General features: G+C 34.0%; 1 protein-coding gene across 45 annotated transcripts in view; it reads left to right on the forward strand.

Moving 5' to 3' along the window:
- The window catches only part of PTPRD (protein tyrosine phosphatase receptor type D), a 1,187,151-nt gene that overhangs the window by 283,119 nt on the left and 888,972 nt on the right, over positions 1-15,060 (forward strand). The window lies entirely within an intron of this gene.

The following is a 15,060-nucleotide window of genomic DNA, read 5'->3' on the forward strand; positions in this document are numbered from 1 at the left end:
CCTGAAGTGAAATTTTTCAGTAAGATACCTTTAATTCATAGTAATGTAAATTAGCAGCAAAGATAAATTATTTCCCTACAGAGACTGACTGGCATACTATGCTGTAATTATTAAATATTATGCTAATTCTCTGCATTTTCTCATTTCCTTCTTTTGAACCTTATAGCTTATTTTGGTTGCCTATTTGGGCGAAAAATATCCTTTTATTAACCAAGAAGGTTATCTGCTTTTTCCAGCATTAAGTTTTTGTTATAGACCACAAGCATATGGAATGGTAGCACTTCCAAAATGTCTAGGAAAAAATTTTGGCTGCTCCTCCTAAGAAAGACATCATTTTTGAGGCTGAAAGGTGCAAAATCAGTTTGTGCTGCCAGTGTTTAACTTTTTTTGACCCTATTGATTGTATTGTTTGGAGAATGTGTTGTACTGACAACCCTTAATACTGAATTTCCTGTTCATGCATCAGCTTTGTATATCACCAGCAGAGATAAATTTTTCTTGCAGTGTTACCCATGTATCAGTCACTTCAGACTCTTCAGACATTTTATCTTTGACTGCCCTTTAATAATTTAGCTAAAAATGTTGCTGGTGGAAAAATGCTAATCACGTAATAAGTGTGATTCTGTACTTGGACCCTGCAGTCATTTATGGTTTTCTAGATTTTTGACAAAACAATTACTCAGCTACTAACTTCTTTCTAGTCTATTGTAGCCTTATATCTCTCTATGCTCAGTCTTTTCCACCCTGTAACCTATAGCAACACTGGGTAATCTTTTAATTCTGTTTCTTTACATCATGATACTGTTTCACAGAGCACTGCAATGGCAGTACACTAGAGCACATAAACTATTTTCTATAATGGTGTAGTGGGGCCACAGATGTCACATAAAGCTCTCTTTTTTTTTTTCTTTTTTAGTTCAGATTTATAAAAGGCATGAAATTTTTTAAAAAGTATATTCAAATAAGTTTTGTGACAAAAAAATCAGGAGATGCTAAGTAACCACTTCATGGATTTTAAGACATCCTGCCTCATATCATAGGAGCACCTAATACAGATCTCTATACAGAATCTCAGTGTGAAATACAACATAAGGAACACAATAAAAATGAAACCTACTGTTCAAAGTCACCCCCAAATTATTATTTTGAAGACTTCACCAAGAATCTTAAAATAAACTTAAAAAAATACTTTAAAATTCTATCTCAATTTTTACTTTTGGCATAAAAATTTTCAAATAAGACAATAAAAGTTAAAAAAGAGAAAAACATTCCTGAAATCATTAGTTAGGATAATAGTTGTTACAAGAGATAGATTTCAAATACATGAAAAATAATAAAAAACCCCTAAATGCAGATTTCAAATATGCTTTTCCAATAAACATATATATCTAGTTGTGTGTAGTTCTATTTAGATTTGTAACTTAAATTAACTGTTGTAGATGAAAACCATGGACATCTCTTTCTGCACTGGGAAATTGAACATGTCAATGAGTTTTTGCAGAATTAGGATATGGCTGAATGAATAAACATGGAAAAACTTTGCAGTATTTTTCAAGATGACAGAAGGAGTTATTGTTTTAAAATATCAGGAATAAGTTTTAATAATCCAATGGCACAAATTGCATTCCTTAGTTTTTGTACATACTCTTCAAGTTCAATAGTCACAATTCCATAAATAAACTCACTCTTTAAATCTCGAAATGTAGCTAGCTAAAATAACATTCAGTTGAAATTTTACCTAAGCAGAGTGAAATCAAAAAAGATTTACTGGAAATGATTGACAGATTAAATTTTTTTCTTGACCTTTCTGTAAGGATCCTGACTACAGCCCCCTTCCTAAAACTTCACTGGGCTGAGTTAGGGTGTTCAGTGGAATCAGTTAAGGTGCTAAGTGGAATGAATTCGGGTGTTTAGTCAAAGCTTGCCTCCATCACTTATAAGCCAGAAGTTTCAGATGCCCTTCTTCTCTGGGGAAGTCTTTTCCACCAAAGTCTGTTTCTGCTACCCTTTTCTGAGCTGTGTAGCAGATCAATACTGTGCCTGTGCCCAGGGTCATATCGCCTCAATCATGACCCAACATGAATCCTTGGACATCAATTTAAATCCTGTTCTCAGCCCTACCTTACCCCAGTAGAATATTTCTGTGTCTGATCCTGACCCTGATTTACTGCATCTGTGCTCTGGATCAACGCCATAGGATGGCATTACCCTACATGCTTTCATTCACCCTTTGCTCCTGGCTCCCTCCCTATGGGGAGCAGCCAGAACCCTTCTGACATTGTTTTTCAAATCTAGGCTAAATATTCACCAAAACTGTTTTTATACAAAAGACACAACGAATTTATTTTCATACGAGGAATTTAATAGTTCTATTAGCAAGGTGGTGCAATTGCAATTTCTTTGAACTCGCAAGAACCCCTTCATTGATTTCTCCAAGCTGGTGAAAACAGGAATAATTTTCAATCCTTCTTGGCCTAATTTGAACAGACAATAGTAGCTTTTAACATCAAATAATTGAAGTTCAGTAGCTCTTTTGTTAGAAGTAGTAGTAGAGAAAAAAACAGCTAACATGTTTTGTCTGTGTGTGACAGCATTATGTCCCAAATATTGACTAATTATCTTCATTTTTTCATTCTGTTGTTGAATTACTTCTTAAATATGAGCTACTGTTTCTGTGTATTTTGCTATATGTTACTGTATTTTTTTTTTTTTTGGAAACTGCTATAATGATCCTGTTACTACCTAAGGTTCTATAATTAGGTTCTGGTTTGTTTCCAATTTTTATCACACTTTAATTTTTTTTCTTTTTAGAAGGGAGTGTCTATCAAGAGCTGTTTGCTTTTTTTAGTGACTTGTTTTCGTGATAATTTTAGAATGCAGTCCCAAATAAGTCTCAAGAAAGAATCTCTCATTAAATGGAACTTAATCATATCAACCAAAAATAATGAATTGCATTGTAAAAGATCCTTTCCCTCATCTTTTTTAGATGTAAGTATTCTGGAACAAAGTAGGCATAGGCATGTGACTGAGACGGTAATATATTTGAGATGGAGATAACTTGAGACTGAAAAGAAGTAAATCAACTGTAGATGAGCACCATGCTAGTAAACCTGGTCAAAGAACAACTAAGACAAATTTAAGCATGTGAGAGACCTGAAGTAGTTTTCTCATATGCTTGTGAGTGCTTCGTAGCAATACTAGAACACAGACAGGACTGCACGCTGCTTGGACCAACCAGTTACTGCTGAAAACTTGATCCGTTCTTGATCAGAAATACAGTTTTTTGACAACGGTCACTTGGGCATCAGACACTTGGTAACGCAAATTAAAACAAGTGCAGGTTTGGGCAGGTACATCAAAGTCCTGAGGCTCTGCACTGCAAGATCAGTACAGAGCCTGTGGCCTTACACCAAACCTGGTAGAAATCATGTATACTGAACTACAGTTTCAACTTGAAACTAGGTGTCATTATGAAATCTCAAGGGAAAAAAAGTTTATTGCACGTGTACTTGCAAATGTTTTTTCTTAAAAAAACTGTGTATTGAAAATAATATTAGTAGTATTAATGATAATAATAACAACAAGAACAATAATAAGCTGCTAAAGGATATTGATTATGTTCTTTGCACTATTTTCTTGTGACAACTGAAATAAAGGGGCTCTTGCGTGTTTTCCCATATGACCTGGCTGATATATGCAGACAATTTCTTACCTTGTGAACAAATAAAATATTAAATTTGACAGAAATCAAAAATACATGTATTTTATCAAGACAGAAATGCAAAAGTAAAACCATTGTTAGGTGACAGATGATTAAGGGCTAAAAGTATATGTGTATAGATAGCCTCATTACTGAGGTGAATGAAGTTGAAATAACCGATAAAAGTACAGAAGAATCTGTTGGTTGAAGAGTGGTAGTTTAGGTTTGTCTTGTCTTGATCTGGTTTGGTTTAGTCTTTTCCCTCCCAAGCTCCTTGCCCTCCTTTAGATTAACTATTTTGGATGCCAGGATTCTGAAAGATGTGAGAGAGGTTCTGAAAATGTTACTAATATGATTATGTTTAAAAAGGCCTGGCTGGCCCTCCTTTCATTTCAGTGGTACAACTAACTAACTATGAAGGCAGGTTTTAGGATCTGATAACAGTTTTTTAGGAGCGAGAAGAAGGAAACTGCATGGGAATCTGATTTATGATGAAAATTTGAGCAAATCCTATATTTGTTAAGTATACAGTCCTTTGAGACTAAGACCCTGAGGAATATTTATTTTTTAGTTTTATGTAGTGAAGCAGATTTGAGTTGTACTTAACAAACAGAATTGCATTTGAATTGCTTTGGGAAAAAAAATAGGTTTGATCTCTTTATTACTTGTAATTTAATGTGTTCAGACTTGAAACAGTTCAAGAAGATAATGTTCAACACAGAAGGCTGAGTTTTGCATTGTGTAAGACCTAGAATTTATAGATTGTGAAAAAGCCTAGGGCAAATGTGCTTTTCAAGATCTGATATGGTACAACATAGTCCCAGCTTCTTTGTTGAGTATCTGAATTTAGTCATAACACTGTGTTTACTCGTTGGTTTTTGACTCTGTAAGCAGAAGGAATATGCAATATGTAAGGATGATCTTCAAGTATATTAAAAATTAATACTAAGATTTTCACCAATATTATATATTAAGTAAAAAGATTTAATTATCTGATACCTGGATTACTAAGAACATATTATGATAGGTGAGAAATGACTGAATTCATTGATCAAAATTCAGCTTTTTTATTAATTAAAGTACCACCGGCAAAATAAGGGATGAGAAATATTGCACCTCTTTAAACTGTTTCAGTTTTAATTTCTCCATTTAGTGGAGATATTTTACTTTTCACATTATTTTTTCTGTATGTTCGAATGCAAATATCTCTAATAGCATAGTCATGATAACATTGATAATTAGATTTTGCATTTAAAATACTGCTAAAGAATTACATTAGATACAAACCTAGATTTAGTACAGAATCTTAAGAGCTGAGTGCCTGCAAGCATATAAAATCAAATACTATATTATCTGTTGACTAAATTTTATTATGTCTGACAAGAGGTTTTATCTCCTTTTTGTTCCCTCATCCGTTACTAAAAAAATAAAATTAAATTAAAATATTTCATTTTGGGTTTTTTTCAGTTAATTTCTTGGCTTAGTAAACCTATATTAAGAATGTCAGTCTCACACTAACAACAAACCGGATTATCTGGACTCTATATCTTGCAATAATCTCCCACCTTCTAAATCAAACCAGTAAAACATCTCAAGACTTTTTGCTGTATGTTCTGAAACAAGGAACAGTAGGATCTGCTGTTTGTGGCTATTCATCTAAGTTTACTGACTATTCAATCTACATCACAGCAAGTTCTTCCCTTGCTATATAAATGGCTTCAATTACTTTTGATCGGTTTATTACCAACTGAAGCCATAAAGAAGCTTTTGAAAACCAAGAAGATTTTGAAAACAGTTTATTACACCTACCATATTAGGAGAACCATAAGACTGAGAACTAGCTCTTCCTTTAGGATTGAAGAAAGCAAGGCAATGAATGGAAGTTATGCCATCAAAAGCTATTCCTGCATAGAGAGGATTCAGCCAGCAGGCATAAGGAAAAGTTGAAATTGGAGTGAACCTCTGGATTACACCTAGTCCACAACCCCTGTTCTTGCAGGGTCACCTAGACCAGGTTTCCAAGGCACATGTCCAGAATGGCTTTTGAATACCTCCAAGGACAGAGATCCAACAATCTTTCTGTGCTACCTTTTTCAGTGGTTAGTTACTCCCAACAAGGAGACAGGGGTTTTTTTGTGTTCAGAAAGACTCTCCTATGTTGCACCTCTGAAAAGAGCCTGATTCCATCATCTTTGCACTCTCCCTTCAGATTTGTATATACTTTGATGGGATCTGCATTGAGAATTTTCTCTATCATCCAGATGATTAATAAAAGTGTTAAATGTGTTAAATGTGATCTGGCTTGTGTTCCTATGACCTAGCTTTCCACTACATATTTCAAGGTGTTATGTGGCATAGGGGATCTCTTGAGGCCAGGGGTGGTGGGGATTCCATGGGGTAGCACCAGAGCAAGGCATCACCCAGTTCTGTGGGGGTAAGGGCAGGCTGAGTTCAGGCTGTCATATCAGACTGCAAGTGGGTGTCAGGATTGGGCCTGGTGAGTGTAGCCAGGGTCAAACACAGACCCATGATGATGGGATGACTAAAAAAACTTCATCGATATTTTGTCACTGACAAGGAAAAAAGTGTCACTAAAGTAAATCTGCTCTTCATGTAATACTGTGAGAGAACTTTTTGGTTTAGGAGGAAATTATCTTTTTTAGTCCTTTCCAGCATAACTTTCATCCTCAAGGTAAAGTATAAAGGACTGCATAGAAAGCAAGTCTAGTTGTCAGTTCCCTGATGATAGAATACATAAAATATATTTGAACAGATATTACTCCAGATCACAGTTTCAATGTAGCTTCTGCATTGGTCACACATTCATTGTTCCTTAGTTCTTAGTTCCATAGTTCCTTAGTTAGAAACAGAGAGCAGCTCTTCTGATTCCTGATATAAACTACTGTAGCTTTTGACAGTCTTTGTACGTTTTTCCAACAGCTAATTTATATTCCCAGATTCATTCACAAAAACAGAGAAAGTAGGATATCTAATATAAAAGAATGCTAGAAATAAGCCAGAGACCCTTATGCCTAAGGTTATTGAATAAATTAGACTCTTTGCAATCATAACTTTTGTTAAAGTAGATTTGTTTCGGAAGAAAGGGTAAGAAAGATGGTCTTAAATTTATAAATTGCAGATCTTTTATTTGGATTTCTGTATCTTTTTCTGGAGCTGTGAAAAAAATAATCAGTGATGTGTGAAGCTTAAAAATGAGATCCATCTATGCAATTTTTGAAAATGGATTTATGCCACTCTTTAAAATTGTTTTAATAGCATAACCATTCTTTATCCTGGGACTACAGATGCATGGTGAAGGATTTCTGAAATCAAATCAGAACATATCAATAATCATAGCTGTTCTTGATAATGTCTTTCTTTTCTACTGAACAATCCTTTATCAAGCAAAAGGGAAGTTAGAGCACACCTGATACATTTGGCTTGATTGCACTAGTACATTTCAGACACATACTTCATAAATTAAAGACAATGGTAAGCAGATTGTATTGAATTGGTTTGGATGAATAGTGAGTGGATGATGAACAATATGTTCAGGAGAACAGGAAAGTTCTTAATGATTTTAAGTACTTGCACAGTGAACTTGGGCTCTTTCCCTGACATTCACTAAGGGTGCTTGTTAGGATCACCTTGGCCTATATTTTCAGAAGCACAGGAGTTGAATTTTACATGAAACTTTAAGCACAATCCATAGGAAATCCCAGAAAACCCAAACACATTATTTTTTTGAAGCCAAATAAACCAAAATGAATAAATTAAGTTTAGGACTTCTAAAGCCTAAAACATTTTTTCTTCAAATCCCAAAACTTAGTAAGTATCATTTTTGTCAGTGTTGATTAATAGAAAGTCTTAGATCAATCCAACAATGTAGAGTTTTAGGATCTACTGGATTTGCCTTGACCCAGGCTGATTTTATCTTGCTTTAACAAATGTCTAGAGGCCAAGAAATGATTCCCAAAAGTTTTGGAGCTGCAGCTCTGTGAGTTTCATCAGGTCAAGGTCTGATGCTTTATATCATCATCATTATCACTTCAATTTCCGAAAACTTGACAGTTTGATGAGCTATATCTTCATTTAGATCATAAAATATAAGAAAAAGTTGTGTATCTGAAGCATCTATCTTAAACTTATGCAACCAAATTTGAGATAACATCATCTGTTAGAACATTTGAATATGTGCATCAGCTGACTTCCTCTTAGGACTAAACAGAATCACTGTTAAGTAAAAAAGATGTCACAAGGAGTCATCAGTGATATTTTCTGAGATGAACTTTTTAGTCATCTTACTTGCCTTACAATTATTATATTGTTCTCTGTCAATGTCTGGCAGTCTTCTTAAAAAAACCTTTAATTAATAGTGTTGCCATAGTAATAGATATCATTTTATATACCTGCATACATGTTATTATGCCTTACTTTAAATTCCTTCCTGCTTGGATTTTACATATGCCTCAAAAGAACTACATATTCATATACCACATACTACATATATCCTTTGCTTCTCACACATGAAGTCATAGAAGAAAAAGAGTCTGTTGTATTTGGTAGCAGAATAAAATAGAAAACATGATTCTCTTTAGAACAAGCAGCATTGCATAGGAAATTTCAAGAGGCAATGCATCATTCAATCTTTAAACCAAAGACATAACTTTTGTCTTTTTTACCTTTAAAAAAGAAAAAAAATCAGCTTTAAAAATTTAATTGCAATTTGAAGTTTAGTAGTATCTTTCTCTCCCTCATTAAGCTGTGTTTGGTAGGGTTTACAGCATAACAGCTTCTACTAAGATCTAGGAAACCCTACTAAATACATTACTTTTCTGGTAATCAGACTCTGTGAACTGGATTCCCTGGAGTTCCTTGTTTTTATTGTCTCCATTCCAAACCTGACAACATGCAATCCAATCATAGTTGTCCCTGCTTTAAGTGGAGGACTGGACTAGAAAAATCACTCCCATGTTCCCTTCCTGTCTAAATTATTCATGATTCTATGGCTTTGTGACAGAAAAAACATTTGCAGTAAGTTTTGTCTGAGAATTCATCTCCAGCCATCCTTGCCTCATATCATGATACTACATACCAGCACATCAGAAGACAATTCGTTTAACCAATTCTTCCAAGTGCACTGCTGTATCTTCTTATTTACCTCTGGAAGTAACTTACATGTTGTGGTGGTTTTTTTTGGTGGTGCTTTTTTTGTTTAATTGTTTGTTTCTAAATTCAACATGATCTTAAAAATCACATTAGCAAACAAGTATCATCTTAGTAGGGCATTGGCAGTATGCTGAAACTGTACGTGAAGTTATATTTCTCTTTTTTTTCTTTTCTTTCCTTTTCCCTCTCATTTGGAAGTATTTGTGGTCTCTGCAGCTATCTTATCTATTGTCTCTTTCACAGACTTCATTGCTTATAAGCTCCAAATCTGGCTCTAGGGTTACGGTTTAAGATTGGTAGAGAAATTTCTGGATTCACTCCTTCTTACTCTGCGAAGTAATTATAAAAGTTTGGTCACCATTATGGTTGTAAAAATTAGGGTCTGTAGTATCAAAATGAAGTAAAATCGTATTTTATTTTAATAGCTAGCAGTTTCCAGTATTTTTTGTCATTTTCATGCCATATGCATTAATTTCTACATGTCTCCGTATTAAAAAATAGGACAATTTATTTAAGAAATACCCAACTACCGCATACATGAATGATGATTATTCACTCAGCCATGAATTTTAAGGATAGATCTCTTTTCCAGGAATGGAAGACAGAACTTTCATTCTGAAAATAGAATCAAGCGACCCTTAAAATTCAAGACCTCTGAAGATTAAGTTGTCTAGCTTAATCAGAGAGATGACTGAGGGATGAATTCTACATGAATATATATGTATATGCACACTACTGTAATTGAAAGGAGAGGACAGCTGTTTAGCTTTGAAGAAAAAATGACAACATAAAACCAGTTATTGAGACCCAACTTTTAGACATGTATAGTGTTAGAATTAGAAATAAATATTCTAGTTGAGATATTTAAATATTGTCAGAGTAATGCAACTTGCAATCCTTTGACAACACAACTATTTCAAAGGTGTACTTCACTCCAGAAAATTTTATCACCTCTGTGCATTGTTTTAATGAATATAGGACTGCTTTGGTTCATTTGGACTGTGATATACTTAAATCTCTGATTTCCTATTTTCCTCTTCCACTTCCTCCTCCTCCTCCTGCTCATCATCATCATCGTCTTTCAAGACTACTGGGGAAAACAAAATTTAATGCATTGACATTTTAATGTTCTTTGTACTTGCTCTATACATTAAACCAGTAACAAAATCAAATTTCATGCTTCAGAGCTTTAGCAAGTCATCAGCAAAGTGAGGGAGTACATTGTCTTGGTGAGTAATTGGTTAGATATATTTTTTCAGTTCTTCCTCTGAAGAATCAGAGGCTATAGCTGCAACTATAGACCGGAAGAAAGACAGATAAAAAGACACAAAATATTTCTATCTGCTGACATAATCAAGGTCATGCTGATCACCAGATTTTTATTCAAGTAGAAAATTTTCCCAGATCAGTCTGATGGGAAGTTTGGAAGGTTTTTACCAACTTTTAAATTTTCTTTACAGCAAAATGGGTAGATGGAGGTCTTGAAATGGCATAATGTGAAAATTATTTTTCAGCTTCTAAATTTTATGGTCACAATAAATCACTTCTTGACAAGAAGTGACAAAACTTAGCTCAGTTTTGTTTGAATTATCTGGGTATATTTCAGATAATAAAATCCTTTCAATATTTAAAACCTGGAGCAGAAGGACACATATGGCCTCCCTTGATGTCGTGACCTGTTCAGGGAGAAATGAATACAAGAATTACCCCTATGTACTCTCAGAAAGGGAAGTTACTCTTGCAGCACTCACATCAAAAGGCTGACAGTTGTGGTGGTTGACCTTGGGTTGTTGCCACATCCCCACTCACTCTCTTCCCCTCCTTATCAGAACAGGAAGAGAATATAAGATTGAAAGTTCTTGTCATCTGTTAATGTCTCTACACTCTTCATGGGAACAGAACTACACCACACTAGAAAACTACCTGGTTAAAATTAGATAAAGATAACAAACCAGCAAAGTACAGATTAATGATTATGCATTTAAGATAAAAATAAACAATCAGTACCTTTTTAGCAAACACTATAACTGTGAAGTTGAATAAAATAATTACTTTATAGTTCTAGTTAAATAAGAACATGATGAACCTCAAGGAAATCTAAGTAGTTCACTTTACCTAACATCCTGCATTTATAACATGCTCCAGCATGGGTCATTTCCATGGTGTACAGTCCTTCAGGAACAGACTGCTCCAGTTCTTATAATTCCAGAATGCTTTTGAAGATGCCTTTGCTTATATGTTTTCATAGGAAAGCCATTACTTTTCTGGCATAAATCAGAATGTGAGAATCTCAGTCACTGTAAGTTCTGAAGTCAGGATCAATGTATTTATTAACACTTTGCAGTCTGTGAAGATACGTTAGAGATTTGCTGTCTCTGGATTTGCCCTGTATTTTTGTGAAGTTTCTTTTTATCTCAAGCATGTCATCCCGTGTAGTATGAGGAATTGCAATCTTACCTAATAGCTACTGCAGTTGATAAAAATCTTTTTGTTAGGTCAAGAAAGCTTGGAAAAGAAATTTTGAGAGGTCAGTAAAATATGTAAAAAAGTATGATGCAGAACTTAACACCTTTGGGGGCAGCAGGAGTCAAATAAACTCATTCTCTCTTGAAGGCATGATAGGGTAAAACAGGTTCCTTATTATTCTTTCCACAAGGAGAATAGAAGTATACGGGTATACAAATTTTTGCTGATAAATATAGTTTTATAAAGATACAGAGATTAATAATATAAAGAGGAAATATAAAATTCTGTCATGGATTGCAGTGTTCTGTAATGCAAGTATCATAAACTGATTCTATGAATAAAAATTCTGAAATGCATGACATGTGACATGTAAAGATAATAAGCTTATGTTTCTATTCTTTTTTGTGTGTGTGTGTTAGTGTTGTCAGTTAAAAAGTTATGTTGTACACTTAGAAATAAAACCACGGTGCTCAGGTACTGAGAGAAATGAAGTATATTTTAACATTGTTAGAACTTTACTTATTCTGTGCCATGTTTTTAGTGTAGTTACATTATTGATAAAAACTTGTAAATTTAATCTACACAAACCTTGAAGAACTAAAAAGGTTTCATTTCAGAACATGCTTTTATTTTTGTTCTCTCTTTTTTTGCTTGTTTTAGTTTGTTTCTAAATTGTATGATTATATCTGGATGAAATCATTCAATGAAAAATGTTTTGACATCTTTAACTAAAGAGAGAAATTAAGCTCTCAAATGCATAAATATTCCATCACTGGAAAAGCAAAAATTACTTTTAAAGGGTATCACTCTCAGGGATGGAAATTTTTTGTAAGATATGTGTTCACAAGTTTGCTTCATTAATTTGATGGTATTTGTTCTATTAATTTGATAATATTTCCATATGTATAATAAAAGATAATAGAAACATGAACTGTCTCCATACAAACATATCTGCAAATCCCAAATGCAAGTAGAAGATGTGGAATAAATGAAATTTCAGAGTTAGAAAGGTTTATGTAACTGTAAATGTGGATGAGTTGTTAAAATGGATGGACTGTATATTGTAGGGTCATATCCCATATGTGTGAATGAAGGGACATAGAAAAAGGATTTAATTTTTTAAGGGGAAATTATCAACACCTCATGTAGCCACCCTTTTTGTCCACCGAAATAAGCAAAGGCTTACTGAACTCTGTGTAATTTATAGAAGCTAAAAAAATATCATGTCATTTTTATGAATAATTTGCCTTTCAATCTAACTTACACTACTAAGGATAACTTATGTACCATTTTCCCTTTTTCGGAAATCATGAGTATCACATAAACATTGGGAATGTTCACTGCTGTATTTTTTCTGTGATGTCTGAGGCAGGACTTCATACTATGTCTTGACTTTAAAAAGGAATTTTTAAACAAATTGTAATATCAACATCCCATGTGGCATCTAGCATACCTGAAATCTTCTATGCTATATTCTTTGAAACAAGGGGTTTTGTGCCAGAATCTTGTCATTTTTTCCTATCAAGTGATCCAATAAGAAATATTGCTTCTCCTCATAAGCTTTCCTTTAATGTCTAGCTTGTGTCTTTGTGGAGCAGTGTCATAGGTCTGAATTGAACACATTGGAATTAATTGCGGCCAGAAGCATATATGTAAATGTCAATGCCAAAGCTTAACCTTTTTCTAACACTGTCAACTATATGGGCATCCGGCTTTCTCAGTCCATTTTCTGAGAAAATGTAAATGTTTTAGGCCTGCTAGCAGGGAATTTCAGCATACATAATAGAAGAGAGAGACAATAATGCACAGTGCTCCGTTAGTGGCTAACAGAAGCAGCAGACAGCCCAAAGCGTCACGCTTATCTTTTGCTTTCATTCAGGAGCCAAAGTGATGTTTCCTTCTGTTCCCAACTGATAACAAGTGCAAAATACAGGCAAAAATAACTTTGCACCAACTGCATCCCTATTAGAAAAGAGAAAAACCAACTGCTGGGCTGATTGGCAAAAAGATGTTGAAAATGCTCATAGGTTTGCTGAGACTGAAATGTGTACGTTTGGAACTAAGGGAAGGGGAAACTGAGTTCTGGGAAAGAAAAGGAGAAGAGAAGCCAAGAAAAGACATAGGACAAGATGAAGTACATTGAAAGAAATCAATTTTAATTTAAAATATAACAAGGAAAAGATATTCTGAGAGAAGTGGCATTTGCTTCACTGTAATTGAAAATGTGTACCCAGTTTGATTCCCTACAGCAGCTCCAGTGTGGGAGAAAAATCTCATGATGCTGCTGCACTAGTTTGTTTTCCAATTTCAAGTTAGGAGTAACAAGAGAGAGGAGATTTTTACCTCTTAGCCTCAGCTGATGATTCAGTGATTAGTTAATTAACATAGGTCTCCTGTGCTTCTCTGCCTTGGAGGATTCCAGACTAGAGCTGTTTGGAAATTCACCATTAGAATAATTTCTGTTAAGAAATTATTAATTAGTTGCAGGATGCAACCTGTGATGACATATACAACAAAGAGGATTTATTGTTGAAGCACTTTGGAGAGATTTAATTCTCCTTTTCACGTTCCACTTATTTATCCTTGCAGTCTAAAAGTATCAAGAAGACATAGTTATATTTGCCTGTACTTTTCTTTTGGAAAGATTGTTGGGTTTCTGACAAAATCTTCAAATATGTCTGGAATTCTGCCTGTGAATAAATGTTTCAAAATTCAAAAATATTACAAGAGTTGGAAAAAAAAGCCCTAGTTCAATCCTGTACTAGACAGTTATTTTAAATTAAATTTATCTGAACAGAGGACTTACCTATAAACAACTTCCACTAAAGCTTGTGCTGGAGGAACAACTACAAAAGGGCATCTGAGAGAATGTGTTTACTAATTGTGTAATCCTGCAGTTGCTGAGTGTTTCAGGAATAATGTAGTCTTTTTATTTTTTTTGAATTATATATATATGTCTAAGATTAGGAATTTGTTTCTTTATATTAGAATTAGAACATAGTAAAAGGAGATTTCAGCTGTTAGGAGATCGCATATTAATTTTATACGATCATTTCAATTGTTTTGAACTAATGAATTATTTGAACAATTAGAGGAAAGGAAAAGTGTTACTGAAGTTTTTAAAGTTTTGAACATAGTTATTTTTCTGAAAAAATAAAGATGTGCAATTTTCCTTCAATAAAGTAACATTAATTCATAAAATAATGTCAGCATGTGACATAGTCTAGTTCTCCTAGCTGTTTACACTGTAAATGAAAGGCCATAAATTTTTCAGGTGCACAGTGCCTCTCCAACCAATATTTATATACACTTTGAATAACCAACTGTATACTATTAATCCATCTTCTTGCAGGGTGTTTTTATAACCTATCATTTCTTCACAAGGTGTATATCCTGTACAGCAAGGAATATTGATGGATAAAGATCTGAAATTTTATAAGCCACTTGTGATTTTCTGAACATTGTTGTTCTGTCCATATTGCTACCACTGCAGACAAACTCACTATTAAGTTGTTTTAAGTCAGTGAGCTTCTGAAAAATTATGCCTGCTGTAGAAACCCATTCACTGGGTTGTAATACAGCTGAGACCTGTAATATGTTTGATTTTCTTTTGGTTGGAAGGACAGATATATCATATGGTCACAAGACATAACAAAATTACTGAATATTTACATGTTCTAGATGACAGTTTTTCCCACTTCGTTTTTCCACATATCTTCACACAT

This window comes from Corvus cornix, chromosome Z, assembly GCF_000738735.6.
Source record: "Corvus cornix cornix isolate S_Up_H32 chromosome Z, ASM73873v5, whole genome shotgun sequence".
Classification (NCBI taxonomy): domain Eukaryota; kingdom Metazoa; phylum Chordata; class Aves; order Passeriformes; family Corvidae; genus Corvus; species Corvus cornix.